Source organism: Triturus cristatus, chromosome 7 (genome assembly GCF_964204655.1).
Source record: "Triturus cristatus chromosome 7, aTriCri1.1, whole genome shotgun sequence".
Lineage (NCBI taxonomy): Eukaryota > Metazoa > Chordata > Amphibia > Caudata > Salamandridae > Triturus > Triturus cristatus.
Window position 1 is genome coordinate 1,749,600,499 of NC_140590.1, and position 16,636 is coordinate 1,749,617,134.

The window sequence follows — 16,636 nt, forward strand, 5'->3', positions numbered from 1 at the left end:
AACCACGGGGCCACTGGCGAGGCGGACCGCAGCAACACAGGCACCCTCCTTGGAGCCAGGTAAAGCAAAAGGCTGGATGGGGAAGTCAGTGATGGTATCGATCGGGATGAGGGGAGATGGTATAGGGGGAGAGGAGGGTAGATTACAGAAGGGTAAGTATGTGTCAGATATAGGCGTGGGCACTGAAGAAGGAGGGAAGGCAGGCGGGACCAAAGTGAAAGTTAGCAGAGGTGCAGAAAAAGTTGATAAAGGGGAGGAGGCAATTGACGAGAATAAAGACAAGTTTGAGAGAAAAGAGTTGAAGATCAAAAAACTCCCTTATGTGGGGGTGACCTAACCACGGAGAGTGCATTTGATGCTGGCAACCAAAGAACGCATTTGGAAGTGAAAATTAGTGGAAATGCTTAAGCTGTTGCATTGGGAGGTGCGAGCGAAAGAAGGGTCAAAAGAGGAGGAGTACGAACTGGCCAAGGGGCCGAGGGTTCCATTGACCGTAGAAAATTGGACGGCTGCGTTTTTGATCTACGAAAGTGTTTTCTGTGAAAAATATCCTGAGCACTGCGTGGCACTATTTAAATACATGGAAGTTATTCGGAAAGCACAGATTACAGTGGGGCGGTTATGGGTGGGTGCAATAAGATGAGCTGTTTAGAGCGCACATGGCATGGGATCCCGAAGCTAAATGGGGTGAGCTGGACTCAGATTTGTGGCAGCACACTATGGGGGAGTCAAGAGCGAGTAAGACCATTTTCACAGCTAGTGGGCTTCCAATAGTTTACCGGCCCTTTCAGGGGAGACCCACCCGTGGAGGAGTGGGAAGTACTGTAAGGGGGCAGACGGGGGCAGGAGGGTCCTGATGGGATTTCAACAAGAGACTGCGCATTCAGGAATTCTGTAAATTCCGCCACGAGTGCTCGAAGTGCGGATGCCGGCATGCGCTGGTCAATTGCTTCGGGGCAGGGGGCGGTTACCAGCAAAGGGGCCAGCAGTGACAGTAGGGAGGAGCCAACGCAGGGGGGTAGCAGCAGCAACACTTTGCATGGGCACGGGGGGCTAAGAGGGGTCAGGGTCTGGGCCCAAGGGCTTATACTCCGGTTAGGCCAGAGAAAGTGAATGCAGCACTGCAGAAATATGACGACCAGAGGGCTGTGGAAGTGTTAAAGGAGGGTTTCAGATGGGGTCTCCATTTGGGGTATAGGAGACCAAGGCATGAATGGTGGGCAGAGAACTTAAAGTCAGCGAAGGAACATAAACTAATAGTGCAGGAAAAGCTAGACAAAGAAGTGAGGTTAGGCAGAATGGCTGGGTCTTTCACTGACTGGCCCATGGAAAACTTGATTGTGTCACCCATTGGGGTAGTGCCAAAAAAGGAACCAGGTCAATTCTGGTGTATTCAACATTTATCATGGCCAGAAGGGAGCTCAGTGAATGATTTTGTTGATGAAAAGTAGGCCACAGTCCGATACTCATCAGTTGATGTGGCACTGTCACTTGTAGTGACGGCGGGCGCAGTGGCACAAATGGCAAAATGCGACATAAAGCTAGCTTTCCGTTTGCTTGCAGTCCATCCAGATGATTGGGATCTTCTGGGTATCCATTTCAGCGGGAACTGGTACGTGGATAAAGCATTACCAATGGGCTGTTTTATATCATGCGCATTGTTTGAGTGTTTCAGCACCTTTCTGCAGTGGCTGTTTTCAAAGCACACGGGTCACAAGTTGGTGACACATTATCTGGACGATTTTGTGGGCTCTCCTGGCTCCACGGAGTGCCAGGAGGCCCTGGAAAACTTCAAAGAGCTGATGGGGGAACTGGGGGTGCCTTTAGCACCCGAAAAGACAATGAGCCCCAGCACAGCACTGTCTTTTCTAGGAATAGAAATTGGTTCAGGGGCAATGCAGGCACGCTTGCCAGAGGACAAGAGACTAAAAATGTTGGAATTGCTCAATGTCATGCTAACTCAGGAAAAGGTACCAGTCAAGGAGATGCAGGTCCTGTTGGGCCATCTCAACTTCACATGCAGGGTAGTGAGAGTAGGGAGGACTTTCTGTAGGAGATTGGGACGGGCATTGTCAGGACAAAGATCACCTCACCATCACGTGCGAGTCTCAGCACGTGTGAAAGAGGACTTGAGAATGTAGCGGGTATTTTTACAGTCTTTTAATGGGATCCTTCTTTCAAGGGAAGAAGACTTAGTCTGGGATGTACAAATCTTCTCAGACGCAGCAGGCAGCAAGGGGTTTGGCCTGTTTTGGCAAGGGAGGTGGTTGTGGCCTGCACAATGGAGAGATGGGGGTAGGAGCATTGCCACTCTGGAGTTTTTTCCTTTAGTGGTGGCAGTGACATTGTGGAGAGCACAGCTGGCGCACAAGAAAGTGACATTCAGAGTAGGTAATATGGCTGTTGTAGGGATAGTGAATTGCCTGTCAGCAAGGGATGAGCATGTTCTGAAGTTATCGAGAGTGTTTGTCTTCAGTTGTTTGCATCATGACATATCATTCAGGACACTACATGACGAAGGTGTGGACAATGACTGTGGATGTTTTGTCTCGTTCGCAGTGGGGGAGATTCCGGTGGCTAGCCAAGGACGCCAACAGAACTCTGATGCCCATGCCGCAGCAGTTGTGGTACGTAGGCAACACAGGATGCTACAACTAGTGGTAGGGTCACTAGCGAAGTCTACTAGGACAGGTTATAGTCTAGCGTGGAAGGAATTTCTGTTTTCAGGTGCCCAGCAGCACTTTCATAAAGAGCAAAGGGTGGAGGATGTCATTCAGTTCATACTGGATATGATTGATAAAGGATTGTCCAGAGTCACGGTTGCAGGGAAGTTAGCGGGGATTACTTTTGTGGGTAAGCTGCTATGGGGCTACTCGCCTTCAGCAGGTGATTTGGGAACAAGAATTCTAGAGGGATGGGCTAGGGAATAAGGCCAGATGTGACATATCAGGAAACCTTTGTCTTGGCGGCTGTTAGGTAGGGTGATATAGATGTTGTGGAAAGTCTGCACAGAGAGCTCTGAGAATTGCTTGTTTTCTACATTGATGGTGTGGATATTTTTGGGCGTATTTCGGGTATCACAATTGTTGGGGGACATGAAGGGGAGGTTAAGTGGGAAGATTTGGTCCCGCGTAGCTCGGGGAAACATATTTGGTTGCAGAAGTCTAAAACGAATCAGAGGGGTCTAGGTAAATGGGTTTCGCTACAGGCATCTGTTCCTTCGCTTACTTGTCCTTGCAGTTGGGAGGCACGTTGGCGCGCTGCGTCCCAAGGGCTTGGGGGTCAGTTTACGAACATGCTAATGGGACCAGAGTGACAGCTTTCCAGATACTAGTGGTCTTGAGTACGGCATTAAAGGAACTTGGAACAGCGCGGGTTTTGGTACACATTCCTTCCATTTTGGGGCAGCATCAGAAGCTAACAATAGAGGGCGGGAGGGGGGGGAGACATCATGCGCCTGGGGCGCTGGTCATCTGAGTGTTATAGGTATTACTTGCGAAGGAATGACGGGGGGATTGGCACGGTTGTCAACAATGTAAAGCTCACGTGGATGTTTCTCTTTTCAGGTTCTGTGGCGGGCCCCCTTTCGGCGGAGATGACGATTTGGGTGGTGGGGAACTCCTTCGTGAAGTGGGCCCAACTCCAGGCCCACAAGAGTTATTTTGAACAAAACCTAGGTTTTATCAATAGGCTGTTTAAGGTGTTGTGGAAAGGAAAAGGGGGCATGTGCTGGAGGGAATTGATTCCGTGCTTGAATAGCTTGATGGTGGGCGACAGGTGCCTAGACATATTGGTCATACACCTTGGTGAAAATTATTTGTACAAAGAAAAGGGCATTGTGTTGATGAGAATATGAAGAGGGATTTAGCGTTGATTAAGCAACAGTGGGCAGGATGCATTGTAGTTTGGACTGAGATTGTTCCCTGTAGGGTTTGACATAGGGCGCTTAACCCAGGAGCGGTACACAGGGCCAGACGGAAACTTAACACTGAGATGACACATTTTTGTAGGGAAGTGGGGTTTGGCAGGATTGCTCATAAATAGATTTGTTTTGACACTGTTGAATTCTTCAGAGGGGATTGTGTTCACCTTTCAATGACTGGTATGGATCTCTACCTTTTAGAAGTGAGAGAGGTTTTGGCTAGGACCCTAAATGTTCAAAGTCATATAGGAAGTTAATGTGCCTAACCGGAGAGGGGGGGGCAGAAAAAAGGGTCACAGGAGATCCATCCCTCCTTTTTCCTGGGTAGCGGGGTTTTGAAAAGTTGGCCAGGGTTGGCAGTGGCCTAAGTTTCAGTGGTAGACGTTTTGTTAGTTACAGTTGCAGAAAGGCATGTATGGGAGTTTGGTTTTTATTGTAAGGCATAATTTTTAAATGCAATACTGTGTAATGTTGTTATTATGTTAATGGCAGGGTGGGGGAAGGTTTGAGGGGATCGTTGGAGCGGGGGAGATCAGGGGTCAGTTTTTCAATGTATAGCGACGTTTCAGTTTCATACGGCAGTTACCAGGTTTGGTATTTGTGATGTGCACCTGTTTCAATAAAGCGGCCTTTTTCACACACAAATTGGTCTCAGTTTGACTTGCCCCACTCCATCACAAAGCTGCACTCTACAGTTGAGTGGCAGAGGAAACCAAACCAGGGCCTGCACATGAGTGCTGCAGCCCCTACCCTACCCATTGCCAGGACAATGATACAGCCAAAGACCTCAACCACGTCTTCGCTGCCCCAGCTGCACTTCGTCGAGCCAAGCGATTCACAGCAGCACCAGCACCACAGTTAGTGCTCCATATCAAAGGAGGGTGCTGTCTGAGACTTCACCCGTTGCCTCACAGAAGATATTTGCTGTGGGCAGTCAGACCAGAGCAGTCCGGGGTTACTGGGCTGCATTCCTCGCAGCTGAGTGCACGTGCGTTTCTTTTATCTATAACCAGACCAGAGCGGTTCCTGTGTTACTGCACTGCACTCCTCGCAGCTACCATTTGGAATCCCTAAGCTTACTACAAGGCAGCCGCTCCATGGCGGAGAGCATGACAGAACCCCAAGTGGGACCTTAAAGTATTCTAATAGAAGCCCACTGGCTCTTCTAGAACTGCAGTGCTACAAGTGCCTGGAAAACACAAATCATAAAGCACTGCCTTTGCCTTGATTCATTTAAAAGTGATATCTCTCGATCTACCAATTTGATTTTTGTCAGTTTGGTCTTATTTTTATAATCTGATTGGAGTTTTTTGTGGTATATCCATTGTGTTACTGTGTGTGTTGCAAACATTCTTTACACCTTGAATCTTATGATAAGCCTGCCTGCTCTGTGCCAAGCTACCAGAGGGTGAGCACAGGTTATCCTAGGTGTGTATCTAGCTTGCCCTGAGTAGAGTGGTGGGTTCTGCCTGGCTCAGGTGCATGCCTTAGCCATCCAAAAGTCCCATTAACAGTGATCTACTAGAGCTCTTGGTGTCGCCAATTTGCTCTTGATAGCGTCTGAGTGCAGCCTTGTAGATAGTTTTGTGGGTTGTGCTGTGCTGTCTTTAAATTTAATTTATAACTTTTTACAGTGATATTTGGTGTCTTGGATGTCTTCTCTGTACCAGCTGGCCTGCTTGCTTGAACTACTATGCTTGTTGGTGTCTTTGCCAAGGTTGGATGTGGGAAGATCTCAGCCGTGGGTACTGATGCAGCCTGCTTCTGTGATTTTTGCCCCAGCTGCAGATTGGAACGCTGAACCTGGTAGGGGTGCTGACTTGAGGTGTGTTCATTTGAAAGTGGATGAATGTGTGGTCAGTCCATATGAGTGGCATGGTGGTGTTGTATTTGATGCTGTCAATTGTTGTGAATATGGGGTCCAGTGTATGCACACCTGGGTGAGTCTCATTTTGCTCAATCTTTCGAGGAATGTTATGGACCAGGGCTCGTTTCTGTTTTTCAGGTGAAAGTTGAGATCGCCAAGGAGAAGCTAGACTCTGGAGTCAATGGTGAGCGGGACGAGGGTTCAGTCCAGGGTGAAGTTTTTGCAGCTTGAAGTGAAATTTGCCTCACTGAAAACCTCAACAACTACCACCCCATCAACACCATTCAGTCTGTTTTCCTACCAAACGACTGCACAGAAACTGACCTAATTGCCACTACAGACGATATCTGCATGACTCTGGATAGAGGAGACACATCGGCCCTCATACTCCTGGACCTCTCTGCAGCATTTCACAAGGACTCCCACCCTTTTGTCATGCAGTACCGACACAAGTTCGAAATTCAAGGAAACACACTCAGATTGATCCTCTTCTTCCTGATTGGAAAGACCCAATCAGCCAACCTGGCACAATACACCTGGGACCTGGGACGCCACAACCTCATCTGTGGAGTTCAGCAAGGATCCTCCCTGAGCCCGACCATCTTCAACACATACATGATCCATATTGCCAGCATAATCCACTCTCACAACAGCAATGTCCTCTCCTACACCGATGACAAGCATTCTGTATCTCACGGACAAGATCCCCATTACCTGGATTAAGTACAATGCCTTCATGACTGAAATAGCCCACTGGGCGAATACGAAGGGCATTATTATGATCTTGGTGGATGGGTTACTCTGTCACAACCGTGACAGATATCCTGTCTTCCGAAATTTAAATCCCATTATATGCTATTGGATTTATATATTGGCGGATGGGATATGCGTCACTGTTGTGACAAAGTAACCCGTCCACCAAGTTCATAATCAGGCCCTAACTGTCTAAAGTTGACCGCTGATGAGACCGATATTGTGATCTTCCTGAAGAGGACTTCATCGTGGGACTCCACCTGGGGGCCCACAGAGCTAAAACTGACACCCACCACCTACGCCAAGAACCTTGGGATCATCCCTGACAGCAAACTCAACATGACAGCCCAAGCCAATGCCATCACCGCCTCATGCTTTCAAACACTGGACATGCTGAGAAAGAAACCGTCATGCATGCCCTCGTCACAAGCAAGCTGGATTGTGGAAACACCCTTTATGTCAGGATAAAAAAAAACTCACAGAAGGCTGCAGACCATTCAGATCTTGGTGGCCAAAATCACTATCAATCTCCCACACAGCATTCACATCACACTACACCTTAAGGAGCTCCACTGGCTCCACCTACGCAAATGAGCATAATTTAAACTCCTCAACCACACTTTCAATGCACTACATAACACTGGCCTAGCAATCACATTTGCTTTCAAAAACCTTCCAAACACCTACGTTCATATGTACTCCTACTTGGACACATCCTAAACATAGAGAAAAGCAGATCTGGCAGTTGGGTCTCCTTCTACAGTGTTTCTAAAGTGTAGAACGACCTTTCACTACACAGAAGAGCCTCCTTCTCACTTCATGAATTCCGCAAAAAGCTGAAGAACTGGCTTTTAGAGTAGTGCCACTAGGCTAGACTCACACACGTTCAGCTCAAGGAATTAGGCATTTCATAAGTGCCCACTATGCAAACTATGTTCATGGATGTTGTTAAGCCTATATACAATCCCAAAAACATTGAGGCATGATCCAAAATGGTACCTTCTAAAATCTCACATGAGGTCACTTTCGACAGCATGGCATGGGACAGCAAAAAGTAGTCTATATGATACTGCTTTTGTGCACTCTTGACAAATATATAAGACCTCTCTCGGGGGGAGGGGAATTAGGAGTCTTCAGATACCCACCAAGGAACGGTCAACTATTACATATGCTTCTGTCTTTTTCATTGAAACTATCAGGCCTGCCTGGTTGATATTTCCAGTATAGTATCAACAGCAATATTCCCGTCTTTACCAATGGATAATTTAGTTTGCTCAATCTCTGGTAGTATACATTATAATTTATTAAGAAAAAGATTTAACACAATTCTGCACAATCACAAACCTCACAATTATAATTTCCTAGTGGATATTTAGCTTAGGAAATACATATGCTTCTTTTGGGCCTCTCCATATTTTAAGTATGTAGCGAGGAAGGGATTTATGAATAGGTATGCCTATCCCCCCCTTCCTGAAAGATATGGCTTCTCCTTCTGCAGTGCTATCTCATTCTATATTGCAGCCATAAATAGCCTTGCCTACCTAGTCCTTACTCAGGTTCCAACGGGGAGAGGTGAGTTTCAGAAGAGGGCTATGCTGGGATACTTTGTAGCAAAATATGTCAGTGTCATTTTTCTATTTAGGTAATGTGTCAAATTAATCTATTGACATTAAGTGAAATAACTAGTGGTGATTTCAGGGAGATCAGTGCTGTAACTAGGGATGCTTTCTCTGATCACTCTGTCTATATGTCACAAATATCCCAGAACAGAAATTTCTCAATTTAATCAGAGAAATAGTGTGATGAGTACATAGGCTCTTGAAGAGTATATGTGTCTCTAAGACTGCGATTATAAGCAAGCTGTGGTCTAGGGTAGCACACTCGAGTAGGGTCTGTCATTTCCCTTTGCTATTATACAAAACTAATAGTTTAAATCCTACTTTAAACTGGTGGGGTATTCAGTCTGTGCTTATTTTCATCCCTCATGGGGGATACTTTCACTGTAAACCATAAGGAATTACAATAAGTTGCATTCTTATTTCAGAGTCCACCGGTCAGCAATGGAAAAGGTAAAAGAGAGCAAAAAACAAGGAGAGGAATTAGCAAGCGATGGTGGACAACAAATGTATTTTATGTTGACATACATATTTCTTTGACTTCTGTATGAGGTTTTTGTCTGAATTTTCCTCACATTGCATTTCAGCCTCCATTCCTCAGAAAATCATTATCCAGTCATATATCATGGTTTTAAAAGCAATCTTAATTTGTTTCTTTCTCTGTGCTTTCTTAAATAATCAGTTCATTCTTTTTTGGACTATCTTCTCTTTAATAGGGCACAATGAGCTAGAGGGAGGTCCTTGAAGAAAGATATTGTGACCATCCTAGGACGATTTCCTTTGCAAGAAGGATATCTAGCACTAAGTGGTTTGCATAATCATATCTCACATTGCTATGAGTTATGAATTAATCTGAGTTATCGCCGCTGCAGTGTCTGAAGCAAGCTAGTTCACAAGTGTAGACAACCTTTTAATTTTAACATCATTCATAGATGTACCAGTAGGTAGAATCATAGCAACTAAAATATCTAATACTATTTGTTCAAAACTATGTTACACTCTCTTCAAACCAACATCATCATTAATTCCAGTCACATGTTTGACTCTAGGAAACAATAAGGCTAATTAACAGGAACCCAGCAGGTTGAACTAAGCAGTCTTACCAGACACAAAATAAATCCCTCTCAAAATTGGTTCTTCACCAACCAGAAAAATCGCCACTAACAACATAACTTCTTTCACACTCCAACACACGTATTTTATTGACCTAATATTGTAGGTTCACCATTCGCCATACACAACTTTCCCTTTCTCTCATGTTCCGTTCTCAACCTTGAATGCGAATGCAAAAGTTTAAATTTTTCCTCAAACTTAATCTGTTCTTTTATCCTTAGCTCATCTTTCCAGTCTCAAACAATTTTCACTCCTCTTTCGTTATAATTCTTGCTCATCTTTACTCATTCAAAAAAGGACATACCCCGTTTAGTCTTAAAAGTGTTAAGGTTAATTTGCGTAACTGTAGTCAGAAATTTACTATATTTTACCACATATTGTGCATCTTCAGAAACAGGAAGATTTTCCAGGGAATCATTGAAATCTGACAGCTATCGCGATAGAAACTCATGATTATTAAATATACTAACAAACACATTACAAGACACTCCATAATAAACTGGAAGCTGCAAGTTGGTTGCAGCTTCAACTGCAGGAGAAGGAGAAAAGAACACACCAAACAAATCTTGACCCCCATTATATTCGCATAATATTCACCCAACATTTTAGTATAGATAATAATATGAATTCAACTAATTCGACTTTCCTTGTGTCAATGTAAAAGATCCAGCTCCATGATGTACTGTAGTTAATTCAATCTCTGTGTAGTCATATCCCACAGGAGAAATGTCTTAATAGAGATTAAAATAATTAAAACTATTAGTGTCATTATCAAGGAGAACCATTTTATAACATTTACTATTTCTTTTGCGGTCAAAAATAAAAAAAAGAACTTGGAAAAAATTGACAAAAACTTTTTTTCAGAATAAGAAGAGAACTTCTTTCTTTAAAAACAATTAAAAATTCAAAACAAACTTCACAAAAAAAGATTTTTCAGTTCTTTTTCCAGAAGTTCATTTTCTCAAACGCTTTTCTTCATCTGGATTCTTTCTCAAATTGAAAAATAATTTTACCACAGACAAACGTTTCCCTCCGAGTTTAAGGTAGCCCTTCTTCTAGCTCGTTTTCTTTTTTCTTTTTTTCTTTTTTATTCATCACAAGGAATAAATAACAGAAGAAAAGAAACAGTAGAAAAAAACGAGCTTCTAAAAAGAATCATACTACATTAAACAAATGAACACATAAAGGAATAAAGAAAACGGAGGGGAAAAGGCAAAAAAAAGAAAGAAAGAGAGATACAACATTTTTACATGGGACAATTTATCAATTTAACATAGGACCCCAGATTCGATGAAACTTCTTGCCAGAACAGATACATCTACTTTTGGCTATGGCCATCTCCCTCTCGAAGATCTCCCTTAACATTACCCACCATTCATAAAATGTAGGTGGAGATTAGATATCCATGCGCAGGCAATGCAAAGTCTTGCTGTTGCTATAATAATAGAAATAAAGGATCTTAATGCTGGATCTATGTCTGACTTATAGCCAAGTATCAAATCTTTATCCGTAAGATGATTAATTAATTTTTAAGCGGACAGTTATTATACAGAAAACGTCCTTCCAAAAGTCAGTCAAGCCAGGACAAGTAATAAACATATATAGGATATTAGCAGCAACCAGTCCGCACTTGGCGCATTTGCATTTGTCATTTGAATTGATACTAATGGTATTTGTCCAATTAGCTATACATTCTGGGGTATAGTAGAGCATAAATACAGTTTTAAATTGTTGCAGCTTTAAATTAATAGAACATTTTGAGGAATCTAATTTCTCCAATGATTCTTCAATATCCCAAGGACCTACATCTTGTCTCAATATTTCACTCCATTTAGATGCTGTTTTAAGGCTGTCGTTCTCCTATATTTGAGAGAATAGTTGGTAAGCCTTACTGATGGTCAGTTTTCCCTCTGAGTGTAGGTAATTCAGTATATCCGAACCTGCAGGGTGCCTGATTTCTCTACTCCCCCATAGACAGTCTCTGATATGTAAATATTTGTAAAACATATTTTTGGGGATGCCATATGACTTCTGAAGGTCTGAGAACGTAAGGAAACCAGTAGCATTGTATAAATGATTGAGTCGATTAATACCATATATGTTCCAAGATTTGGCTTGCATATCATGAAAAATTTCCGGAAGCAAGGGGTTGCTCCATAATGGCATGCAAGAATGCGCCAAAGGTAGATTACACCTAGCTGTTATATCCTGCCATATGTACACTATGTCCCTCAGCGTCTTAAATGTTACTCTTTTAAAGTAGTTTGGGTCGTGGATCCTGTATAAAAAATGGTACTATCATTACCAATGGCAAGACTATAGCAACAATGTGGCTTGTTAGAAGCGAGGAGATCACTAAGACGTCCTTCAAAGGAAGCCCAAAAGTATGTTTTATCATCGGGTAATTGTAATCCTCCATATCTGTAAGTTAGTTTTAAAAGTTTTATAGCACGTCTCGGTTGTTTATAACTCCAAATAAAACTACTGATAGCCCCCTCCAATTTTTTAAAGAAATAATTTGGGACATGCAGTGGTATTGCCCTAAATATAAAAGAAATGTGGGCAAAAAAATCATCTTAACGATATTACAACGTCCTATGATACTAATAGGAAGTTTATGCCATTCCTTCATTTTAGCAACCATATCTTTAAATAAAGGCTCATAATTCCTTTTGATGACCTGTCCTAGGTCTGCGCAAATCTGTACTCCTAAATAGATTGCTGACGTGACAATTCCAATCATTGCCCTGTTTGCCCGGAAGTTAAGAATAATCTGGGTCTTATTGACATTTAATTTATACCCAGAGAAATCCTCTAATGTACTGGCTTTGGTTTGAATAGCCTCTTTAGCCCTGGCTGGGTCAGCAGAGAAAACGGCAATGTCGTCAGCGTAGACCGTCACTCTTAATTCTTCAGAGCCTAGTAAGACTGGAAGGATTTGTGGGTTAGTAGTTAATGATCTAATAATGGCTCTATATATAGAGCCAATAGTAAAGGTGATAGAGGGCACCCTTGCCGAGTACCCCTCCGTATAGAGAAAGGAGCGGACTGGTAATTTAGATAAATTAATTTAGCTACTGGGCTTTTGTACAGAGCACGAATCTAATCGTAGAAGCGGCCATGAATGTTATATGCTGAGAGTATTGCCCAAGGACAGTCCCAAGTTACATGATCAAATGCTTTCTCAGCGTCAAGCATGATCATTCCTAAGTCCTTATTGGGTTTGGAGCCAGCATCAAAAGCAACTAGAGCTGTATTCACATGTGAAGTTGTGTCCCTGCCAGGTATGAATCCATGTTGTTGGTCAGAGACTAATTGTGACATATGAAGGGTGCAAGGCGCATAGCCAATATTTTTACGAAGATTTTCTCATCTGCGTTGGTTAATGAAATCGTCGATATGACCCACATTCTTCCCTCGGTTTGCTCTTTCTCAGAAAGAAGACAATATTTGTCATATCCCACGAGTTCAGCACCATCCCCTTTACACCAACATGATTCATAAGCTGGGACATAATAGGGGCTAAGTTAGTCTTAAATATTTTATAGAATTTCAACTGTATTTTGTCTTCTCCTGCCGCTTTGCCAGATGGAAGTACATTGGTAGCGTCAAATATTTTCTCAGTTGTAATATCTAAATTAAGATCTAGTATTTGATCTATTTCTAATCTTGGATAGTTTCCCGGAATTTGCATTTGTCCATATATTCGATAAATGTCCTTGTGTCGAACACATTAGGATTGCTATAAAGTGCCTGATAGAAGTTTGAGAATTGCTCTAATATCTCTTCTGGGTCTGTATAAAGTAATCCACCAGCTCCTCTTATACCTTTTACTACTCGCTAACCCTTTTATCAGAGAGTTGGTGTGCAAGCACTTTGCCTACTTGTTCGCCATACTCATATTGGAGAGCTCTATTTTTATTATAGTAAGCCTCAGTTTTATCTTTTAGAGACCGTCCTAATGCAACACGTTTCTCAATTAGAAGTAGATATGTTTGAGAGTGTGTGGGAGCTAAAGTTTTCTGGATATTCCCTAGCCTAATTTAGTCCAAATGTGCTATTTCTAGTTGTCTGATTTCTGCTCTAGTGTCGTTTTCAAAAATGGATTGGTAACAGTTAATTGGGCTGCAGATCTCTGTTTCCGACTTATCTTCTTCTCCTTCAGACACTAATGCAAGATTAAAACATGCTTTCTGTTATAAATTCTCTTCATTGTTGGGGTTTTAGAAACAGGCAACTCACTCTCACTGTTCTCTGAGTCGATTTTAATTACTTCTGGTTTTTCTCTGATTGACTTTAACCTTTCATTCTGACAGTGCTTACTTTTGCTGGTACTCTTCACTGCTTTTAGTGTCTCAACCCTTGCATCTGTTAGATTATGCTCGCTGATGCTCTTCTAAAGCTATGTATAAGTTAGCATACACTACGCCTTTTTCTTTTTTAGATGCCATTTTCTTTACAATTCAAAACTAATCCTGTTTGATTCCGAGAAATGCTCCTTGCTAAGTTTCGTTTCTGCAACAAAAAACTGTTAGTGCCAGTGCATAGCTTTCCCACTCAATAAAGGCCCTCTCTCACCTGTCTGGCAGTTTAATCGAAGCCCAGGGTGGAACAGCCTTGAAAATGTTCTGGGTTGTGCAAGATACAAGAGTAAAAGGTTTTTTCTTTTGTCTTTACGCTGTTCATCCAACTCTGTTGGGAACATTCCACTGTGGGCATGTTGTTAGTTAACCATGCTTTGCATATAATGTATCTTTATGCTTACAGTTCTCAGTTCCCTCTGTAACACTCTCTTCAGACTGTGCAGACGGGGGCCCGCTCTGAGTGTGTACAATAAATGATTATTGGTGTATATTCTCCTCAGTTTCTCTGACTCTTCATTAGACATGGAAGGCTAAGAGGTGGTCAGTGGTGACCCGGGTGGCCCTAATCGGGTCACTTACTTCACATCTTGACATGTGATTATGCTGAATCTTCTCCACTCACTGATGTACTTGTGTTTGATCAGCATCAGCAACTAGTCTTGCTGTGAACTGCTTTCTCTGCTGGGGTTTTTTGAGACATACATTTTCAACTGAAGACTTTCACTAGTCAGATCAGACGCTGGTTTTTCTTGCTGCTGCCCGTGACTTAACAGCTCTTCACTCTGACCTTCGAATTGGAATTGGCACAGATACTGGTACTTTCACCAGGATCTTCACCTTCACTTTCCTCAGCGACTTCACAAACTGGTGAAGTTTCAATATTTTCCTCACCACTATCTACATTCACACTACAAACTTGAGCTTACTCAGTGTTTGTCATCAACACATCTTCATGCACCATCCTCACTCTTCTCATGTGAATGGCATGTATCCACTGGAAGACCACAGCACGTTTCACAGCAGTATTAGTCACAATCACAACTTGGAAGGGGCCTCTTCAGCATTTGTTGAGACAACTTTTGTCGACATGCTTCTTCACAAAAATCCAATCCCTTGGGTTGAAGGGAGGGCACTGAGTTTATTTTGTCTAAGCTGTGCCAAACTCACCTGATGAGAAACAGATGTCACCACATCAGCCAGACATTTGCAGCAATCTAGTACAATATCATCAGTTACTGAAACAAGTGTAGATGAAGGAAGATAGGCCAATGTCATTCCTCTGCTCATTACCACTTCATATGTCAAGAGGCCTGTCTTTTTTTATTTTTTGCATACTTCTAATGCTCATCAGGGCAAGAGAAAGAGCATCTGCCAGCTTCAGGTTAGTAGATGCACACACTTCACTTATTTTGATCGTCCCATTCATTCTCTCCACCACACCAGATGATTAACAGCATTAACTACAATAGAATATTTGATAAATTTGGAAAGCTGTAAAAATCAATTTAAGAATTTCATTAAATGGGAACCACAATCTGTCTCAATGGAAGTCGGTAGACCAGCCCAAAGTATTAACTCCCTCAACAAAAGCTTGGCAACTGCCATGCTGTCTGATCTCTGGGTGGGCTAGGCCTCGGGCTATTTAGACAATGAGCAGACAATCACAAGAATAATCTTAAAACCACTGTAAACTGGCATCTCAATGAAATCTGCTTGAAGCCTCGTTAATGAGCTTTCTGATTTGCCAGTGTGGTTCATAAGAACTATAATCTTCTTTCTCTGATTATTTCTTTGACAAATTAGACATTTTTGACACAAATCTTCTGAGTTTAGAAATCAACCAATACTTATTAGAAATCCTGGTCACAGCATCCCTACCCGCATGTGACTGACTGCAAATATCTGGCCACGGACGTCAGCACTGAGTCTGGTCGGATACCTTTATACTCCGAAGTGCTAGACGCTTCTTGATTATTGTTTCTGAAACCCAACATGTCCCACCTTCTTTTCTCATCCTCTGACACCTTCTCCTGGAGATCCCTCGATTCACTCAATGAAGTCTGTATAGGATTTTAAAAAACAATTGACACTTTCTGCAACTTCAGCAGAAATCTCAATTGACTCATTTTGTTTTGTCTCTGGAATTGTAATTTGATCATTTGATCTCACTGAAGTACTGGGTATTTTAGACCCAGCGGTGCAGGGGCACACACCCTATGACTTCTGGGTTCACCCTGTTCCGGACCTACAGAAACACAGAGTCTTCTGGGTGAAGTCAAAGATTCGTTTATTGGCTGCAGACCAATTACAGGTATCCTAGAAGTACAACAGCGTGTATGTTCTCAGGAGACTGCTGAAAATCATAGGAACGGACTTCTCCTTAAGTACAAAATATCATGCTCCAGGCACACATTCCTTGGTTTACGATATGGCCATTATAAGTATACATTACAAACGAAAAAGCAGAGTCATGATGACCATCCCACATTCCAGTTCGGCCAGCCCACAATGATTTACACAGTAAGGTTCAGATCCCACATTTGATGTAAATAGACCCCCCAATAAACATGAGCATCTCCCGTTTTGGGAAACAAGTCATAAAGCAGGAACAAGCAGGTGTGGAAGAGATTAGCCGGGGGATTGTGTAGAATGAAAGGGTTTTATGACGGGTCAAGCCCTGATGCTAATCACAGGTGGACGGAGGAAGGGGAGCTCGTGAGATCGGTTTGGCCTGGGGCAGCAGAGCCAGCTGCCCAGGTCACAGAGAAGTCAGAGGGAAAGCCCATGTACTGTGAGGCCCGTATTTACTCCATTATAGCCTATGTGAGGGCAATGACAAGATGGCCACTGCTTCCAAAATGGAACCCGCGTAGTGAAGCTGAACACAGTGCATTCATAGCTAGAACGATATATAAAGCACTCGTACATGCCGCATTTACCATTTGCGGTTCGCTAATACAGAGATAGACAGGGGTAGGGCCCTGTCCCCTACGCGGTCCCG